The sequence below is a fragment of the Trachemys scripta genome, chromosome 3, assembly GCF_013100865.1.
Source record: "Trachemys scripta elegans isolate TJP31775 chromosome 3, CAS_Tse_1.0, whole genome shotgun sequence".
Taxonomy (NCBI): Eukaryota; Metazoa; Chordata; order Testudines; family Emydidae; genus Trachemys; species Trachemys scripta.
In genome coordinates, this window is record NC_048300.1 from 138234175 (window position 1) to 138241121 (window position 6947).

Below are 6947 nucleotides of genomic sequence, written 5' to 3' on the forward strand. Positions count from 1 at the left end.
TGGACATGGAGAACAACTGAATTATCCTTCTCTTTATAACAACCCTTAACATATTTGAAGACTTATCAGCTCTCACCTCAGTCTTTTTTTCTCAAGACTTAAACATGCCCAGTTTTTTTTTTTTTTAAACATTTCCTGATAGGCCAGGTTTTCTAAACCTTTGATCATTTTTGTTGCTCTCCTCTGGACTTTCTTCAGTTTGTCCACATCTTTCTTAAAGTGTGGTGCCCAAAACTGAACACAATACTCCAGCTGAGGCCTCATCAGTGCCAACAATTAGCTCCAGAGACTTTTATATACATGACACTCCTGTTAACACACCCCGGAATGATATTAGTCTTTTTCACAACTGCATCATGTTATTGGCTCATATTCAATTTGTGATCCACTATAACCTCCAGATCCTTTTCTGAGGTGCTACTGCCCAGCCAGTTAATCCCCATTTTGTTGTTCCTTTCTAAATGCCACACTTTGCATTTGTCTTTACGGAATTTCATCTTGTTGAATTCAGATCAATTTTCTAATTTGTCAAGATAATTTTGAATTCTAATCCTGTCCTCCAAAGTGCTAGAAACCCCTCCCAGCTTGGTGTCACCTGCAGATTTTGAAAGCATATACTCTCCACTCTATTATCCAGTCAGTGAAAATGTTGATAAGTTCTGAACCCTAAACAGATCCCTGTGGGATCCAATTAGATAAGCCTCCCACCAGGTCGGTCAGCGAACTATTGATAGCTGCTCCTTGAGAATGGTTTTCCAAACAGTTATGAACCCACGTTATAGTAATTTCATCTACACTGTATTTCCCTATGCCTGGCAAAATTTCAGCAATTCCATGCATTATCTATCCAAAACTTAGTGTCCAAACTGCTTTCAAATGCATGAGTTGAGCTAGCTGTTGCACCAAAAAGGCACCAAGTACTGAACGAAACAATTTTGCATTCCATAACTAGTCTATTCATCATTTACTTTTACCATTTGAATTGTCATAATGAGTAACTCTAGGAAAGGAAACTCAGTCCTATCTTGACTTCTATCCATTTATGCACTACACATCCTCTTCCTTTGGGAAAAAAGGGGCCAACTTCAACTAACTGTAAATACTTTATCTTGGAGGGGAGTGGGATTCTCTAAAAGCAGTACAATAATGAAAGAGGACTTTTTAACAGTGTTTACTTGAGAGTCAGAGAGAGAAGCACATACTGAAACACCAACATAGGCTTTCAATTAACATTTGTGCTTTCACTGCTTTTCAGTGAGCAAAACATTCTAGGACAGAGCTCAAACTTTTTTTGTAGGGTGGATTGCCTCAGAGGATATCTTGTGAATACCTCCCAACCCATTTGTACATAACACCCATGAGGCATCTAGGCAATTTGCTTGCATGGAATAGTAATATTAGGAACCATTTCCTCTGTCTCTGCAACTCCTCCAGACTGAAACATGAGAGAAAACTAATAGAGCCTTTGATTAATTGCAGTTGACTTAGGCGATTAACTAAAAAAAACTAATTGTGATTAAAAAAATTAATTGTGATTAATCTTACATTTAATCACACTGTTAAACAATAGAATACCAATTGAAATGTATGAAATATTTTTGGATGTTTTTCTACATTTTCAAATATATTGATTTCAATTACAACACAGAATACAACGTGTACAGTACACACTTTATATTTTTTTATTACAAATATTTACCCTGTAAAAATGATAAAAGAAATAGTATGTTTCAATTTATCTCAGACAAGTTCTGTAGTGCAATCTCTTTATTGTGAAAGCGCAATTTACAAATGTAGTCTTTTTGGTTACATAAACTACACTCAGAAACAAAACAATGTAAAACTTCAGAGCCTACAAGTCTAATCAGTCCTACTTCTTGTTCAGCCAATCGCTCAGAAAAACAAGTTTGTTACATTTGCAGGAGATAATGCTGCCTGTTTCTTATTTACAATGTCACCTGAAAGTGAGAACAAACATTCGCATGGCACTTTTGTAGCCAGCATTGCAAGGTATTTACGTGCTCAATATGCTAAACATTCGTATGCCCCTTCATGCTTTGGACACCATTCTGCAGGACATGCTTCCATACTGATGATGCTTGTTAAAAAAAATAATGCATTAATTAAATTTGTGATTGAACTCCTTGGGGTGAGAATTGTATGTCTCCTGTTGTGTCTTACCCGCATTCTACCATATATTTCATGTTATATCCGGATGATGACCCACCACATGTTGTTCATTTTAAGAACACTTTCACAGGAGATTTGACAAAACACGAAGAAGGTACCAATGTGAGATTTCTAAAAATAGCTACAGCACTCAACCCCAGGTTTAAGAATCTGAAGTGCCTTCCAAAATCTGATTGGGGCAGGGTGTGGAACATGCTTTCAGAAGTCTTAAAAGAGCAACACTCCAATGAGGGAACTACAGAACCCAAACCACCAAAAAGAAAATTAACCTTCTGCTGGTGGTATCTGACTCAGATGATGAAAATGAACATACGTTGGTCCACTCTGCTTTGGATAGTTATCAAACAAAACCCATCCTCAGCATGTCCTCTGGAATGGTGGTTGAAGCATGAATCTTTAGTGCATCTGGCACATAAATATCATGTGCCACTGGCTACAACAGTGTCATGCGAATGCCTGTTCTTATCTTCAGGTGACATTGTAAATAATAAGTGGGCATTATCTCCTGTAAATGTAAACAAACTTATTTTTCTGAGGATTGGCTGAACAAGAAGTAGGACTGAGTGGACTTGTAGGCTCTAAAGTTTTACATTGTTTTATTTTTGAGTGCAGTTATGTAACAAAAAAGCCCCCCCAAGATTTGTAAGATGCACTTTCATGATAAAGAGATTGCACTACAGTACTTGTCTGAGGTGAATTAAACAAAAGGAATAGTGTGTGTCATTTTTACAGTGCAAATATTTGTAATAAAAAATACCCTCCCCACCACCACCAGTAGCAATGCGGAAGTGAAGGTGACAATACCATACCATGCTAGTCTTACTTCTGTATGGCTGCTGAGGGTGGTGCTGCCTTTAGAGCTTGGCTCTCAGCCAGCAGCGCTGCTCTCTGGCTGCCCAGTTCTGAAGGCAGTGCCGCCACCAGCATGAATGCAGAAGTAAGGGTGACAATACCATGACTCCCGAACAATAGCCTTGTGACCCCCCAGTCCCCCTTTGGGTCAGGATCCCCACAGTTAGAACACCATGAAATTTCAGATTTAAATATCTGAAACCATGAAATGTATGAGTTTTTAAATCCTATGACTGAAACTGACCAAAATGGACCATGAATTTGGTAGGCCCTACTTGGATTACTGTCTTAATAAATAAAGCACAAGATGGGGTATTAGCTGGTATCTGCTAGACCACCAAATTACACTAGGAAACAGAATGATGAGCTCCTTGGTACACCTACCTACAATGTGTAATCATGGAGTGACATATGCTGGAGTTCTCATGCTGCCACTACTAAAACATCCCTGGATTTCTAAACATTATAGATGACAATTTCCTAACTCAAAAAGTGTTGCAACCAACATGGGGGAATTCTATACTATACCACTCTTGACAGATAAAGAACTAATCACAGAACTAAAAAACTAAATGGTAACATAGGTACAAGTGATCATGACTTGAGCACATTTAGGGTAGGTCTATACTTACCTCCGGGTCCGGCGGTAAGCAATCGATCTTCTGGGATCGATTTATCACGTCTTGTTTAGACGTGATATATCGATCCCAGAAGTGCTCGCCGTCGACGCTGGTACTCCTGCTCAGCGAGAGGAGTATGCGGCATCGACGGGGGAGCCTGCCTGCCGCGTCTGGACCCGCGGTAAGTTCGAACTAAGGTACTTCAACTTCAGCTACGTTATTCACGTAGCTGAAGTTGCGCATCTTAGTTCGAAGTGGGGGGTTAGTGTGGACCAGGCCTTATAATATGCAAACAGAATAAAGTTCTGATCAGTGATTGATATACTCGGTACTTTAAAAAGTCCAATTTCACAAAGCTGAAAATAATTATGAGCCAAATTAGTCAGGAGAAAGAATTTAGTCAGAAGACTGTGAATGATAATTGGGAATTGTTTAATGACACTTTAGTAGAGGTCCAAAATGCCACAATCATGGAAGAAGGCTACATTCATTAATAAACATACCTGATTTAGTGGGGAAGTGAAGGAAGATATGTGTGTGTGTGTGTGTGTGTGTGTATATGAATGTACGTATACACACACACACACACACAAGTGGAAGAAAGGGGAAGTTGATAGAAATGAATATAAATCATAAGCTAGAAATTGTAGAAAATTGATAAGGGAAGCAAAGGGACAAAAGGAGAACTCTACAATCAGCAGAGTTAAAGAAAATAAGGAGAAACTTTAAAAAGTATATTAGGAACAAAAAAGAATCCTAACAATGGTATTGGTCAATTACTAGATAGAAAAGGTAGAATTATCAAGAATAATGCAGCAAAAGCAGAAGAGCCCAATAAATATTTCTGAACTTAAGAACACAGGAACTGCCATACTGGGTCAGACCAATGACCCATCTAGGACACTATCCTGTCTCTCCAGTGGCCAGTATCATAGTCTCATGGAAAGTGTACAGAACAGGGCTTTCCATCTCAGCTTCTGGCAGTCAGAAGTTTAGGGTCATTCTGAGCATGAGGTTGCATCCCTGACCATCTTGGCTAATAACCATCAGTGGACCTATCCTCCATGAACTTATCTAGTTATTTTTTGAACCCAGTTATACTTCTGGCCATCACAATATCCCATGGCAATAAGTTCCACAGGTTAATTGTGCATTGTGTGAAAAAATACTTCCTCTTGCTTATATTAAACCTGCTACCTATTTTCATTAGGTGACCCCTATTTTTTGAGTTGTGGCAAAGGATAAATAATATTTCTCTATTCACGTTTTCCACACCATTCATAATTTTATAGACCTTTATCATATACCCTCCCCACGCCTTTAGTTGACTATTTTCTAAGACGCACAGCCCTTATCTTTTTAGTTTCTCTTTTGTATGGAAGCTGTTTCATATCTTTGATCATCTTTGTTGCCTTTCTCTGAACTTTTTTCAGTTCCACTATATCCTTTTTGAGATGTGGCAACCAGAAACGGACACGGTAGTCAAGGTGTATTCAACAGTATTCTGTTCAGTATTTGGGGGTGGGGGGAGACAGATGATGTATCCTACTCTTTCCATTCCAGTAGTACCACAGGAGGATGTTAAACAGCAGCTACTAAAGTGAAACATTTTAAAATCAGAAGGTCTAGATAACTTGTATTCAAGAGTTTTAAAAGACCTGATTTAGAAGCTCACTAGACCATTGGTGTTGATTTTCAATAAGTCTTGGAACACCAGGAAAGTTTCAGAAGACTGGAAGACAGCTAATGTTCTGCCAATATTTTAAAAGGGTAATGGGTGAGATGACCCAGATAATTATAGACCTATCCGTCTGATGTTGATCCCAGGGAAGATAATGGAGTGGCTGATATGGGACTTGATTAATAAGGAATCAAAGAAAAGTAATGTATTTAATGCCAGTCAACATGGGTTTATGGAAAATAGATCCTATCAAACTATCTTGATTATTTTGGATGAGATTACAAATTTGGTTGACAAAGGAAACAGTAATATACTTAAGCCTAGGCTACACTAGTGGGGGGTTTCGAACTAAGATGCGCAACTTCAGTTACGCTATTTGCGTAGCTGAGTCGAAGCATCTTAGTTCGACTTACCTGGCCGTCCTCACGGTGGCGAGTTGACCGCCACAGCTCCCCCATCGACTCCGCTTACACCTCCTGCCGAGGTGGAGTATGGGCATTGATCCCCGATACATCGAACACTACCCGCCGATCCGGCGGATAGTATAGATGTATCCTTAGACTTCTGTAAGGCATTTGACTTTGTACCACATGACATTTTGATTAAAAAAACTGAAAGACATAAAATTAACATAGCACACATTAAATGGATTTAAAGCTGGCTTTAAGTCTCCAAATGTTAGCAGTGTAGTTGCAGCCGTGATGGTCCCAGGATATGAGACCCAAGATGGATGAGATAGTATCTTTAATTGGACCAATTTCTGCTGGTGAAAGAAAAGCTTTTGAGCAACACTGAACCCTTCTTTAGGTCTGGGAAAGGTGATCATAATATTATAGTTTATTGCAAGGTGGAACAGATTGTTAAGCATAAGAAGTTAACATATGTTGCAAGAGACCATTGAAGATGAAGTGGGCAATTAACAGAGGACACCGAAGGGTTAGTATGTTACAGATTGCTGTAATGAAACATAAAACAAGTCTCCACTGAGTCCATGATTTTTAGTATCTAGCAAAGTTATGAATTTAAGTTCTAAGGCTCATCTTTAAAGGTGCTGTGCAGGTTTCCTTTGAGGATGAGGACAGAGGTCACATGTGTAGGTCTCAAAATGTAACTGTAAACAGGGATCATCATTGAATGGGAGTGGTGTTAGTGGGGTCCTGCAGGGAACTATTCTTGGCCCTATGTTATTTAACATCTTTATTAATGATCTGGAAGAAAACGTACAATCACTGATAAAGTTTGCAGATGACAAGAATTGAGGGAGTGGTAAATAATGAAGAGAACAGGTCACTAATATGGAACAATCTGGATTGCATGGCATGCTGGGAGTAAGCAAACAATGTTTGTTTTAATGGGGCTAAAAGTAAATATATACTGTCACAGATCCTAGTGAGAGCCTGTTCCTGGCCGTCCGCTAGGACTGGTGAGGGGAATTCAAACCTCTGTGCTCAGGATCCCCTGGGATATGTGAAGTTTTTAGAGCCAGAATGGAATTCAGACACTGCCCCAATCTCAGGGTCCCTAAGCACACTCTCAGGGCACTGATCTTCTATCTGGTACCCCCACCCTACTTCCAAGTGTGGGAACCTACTGTCCAACTGCCT